Raw genomic sequence first — 1,207 nt, forward strand, 5'->3', positions numbered from 1 at the left:
CTGGGTTCTGATCCACCTCAGATTCTAACTTAACTAGTCTTGAATGTGTCAAGGGCATCAAGATATTTAAAGGTCCCCAGATGGACTAATAGTGGCATAAATTCCCAAATAGGAAATCTTGAAGTTATCCCTGACTTTCATTTCAATCAGTTCTGGATTTCTCTGTGTTCTTCTTTACCTCTCTTTCTCCTTGCTTTTCTTTCCTTTATAGACACTACCCAACCAGCAGTTCTTAAATGTCAGAAGCCCTGATACTGTTTAGGGATGAAATTGGATGGCAGTACAGCTTTTCCTGAACACAACTAAGTCCCCGTGCATCTAAAGACATAGTATTTCTCCTTAAAATTGACATTTTTTGCATGATAATTCTTCTCCATTATTTTTAAAAACCGTATGTACATAGATCTATGTTGACTTTATTTCCAGTTATTTCTTAATATACTAAATCTTTGCAACTCCTGATTATGGAAATTAAAGAACAGCCTTTCCTTCCTTCCTGCTCTTGGGATAATCCTCTATCAGTTTCACGTGAGAGGACTTCTCCCTGCTAATCCCAATCCCAGGACTGTTTGGTTCCGTATTTGTGGGCTTTAGGCTGAATTCAGAGACCCAGGATGAGAGCAGACAAGACACAGGAAGAGAGCTGCCATCTTGCGTCCCCGCGTGTGTGCGCCTAAACTCAGCTGGTCTTCCCGAGACCCTCTGAGCGCCAACCCTAGTCCCCCACGCGGCCCCTTTTACGCTCCGACAAGATGAAAGAAACTATCATGAATCAAGAGAAACTTGCCAAACCGCAGGCACAAGTGCGCGTTGGTGGGAAAGGAACTGCTCGCAGAAAGAAGGTGGTTCATAGAACAGCTACAGCAGATGACAAAAAACTTCAGTTCTCCTTAAAGAAATTAGGAGTAAACAATATTTCTGGTATTGAAGAGGTGAATATGTCCACAAACCAAGGAACAGTGATCCACTTTAACAACCCTAAAGTTCAGGCATCTCTGGCAGCAAACAATTTCACCATTACGGGCCATGCGGAGACAAAGCAGCTGACAGAAATGCTACCCAGCATCTTAAACCAACTTGGTGCAGACAGTCTGACTAGTTTAAGGAGACTAGCAGAAGCTCTGCCCAAACAATCTGTGGATGGAAAAGCACCACTTGCTACTGGAGAGGATGATGATGATGAAGTTCCAGATCTTGTGGAGAATTT

At 42.8% G+C, this 1,207-nt stretch overlaps 1 pseudogene; it reads left to right on the forward strand.

The window, feature by feature from the left end:
• The first annotated feature begins 752 nt into the window (after positions 1–752).
• On the forward strand, positions 753–1,202 carry LOC105827485 (annotated as a pseudogene).
• The last annotated feature ends 5 nt before the right edge of the window (positions 1,203–1,207 follow it).

Source organism: Propithecus coquereli, unplaced genomic scaffold (assembly GCF_000956105.1).
Source record: "Propithecus coquereli isolate 6110/MARCELLA unplaced genomic scaffold, Pcoq_1.0 Scaffold121, whole genome shotgun sequence".
Lineage (NCBI taxonomy): Eukaryota > Metazoa > Chordata > Mammalia > Primates > Indriidae > Propithecus > Propithecus coquereli.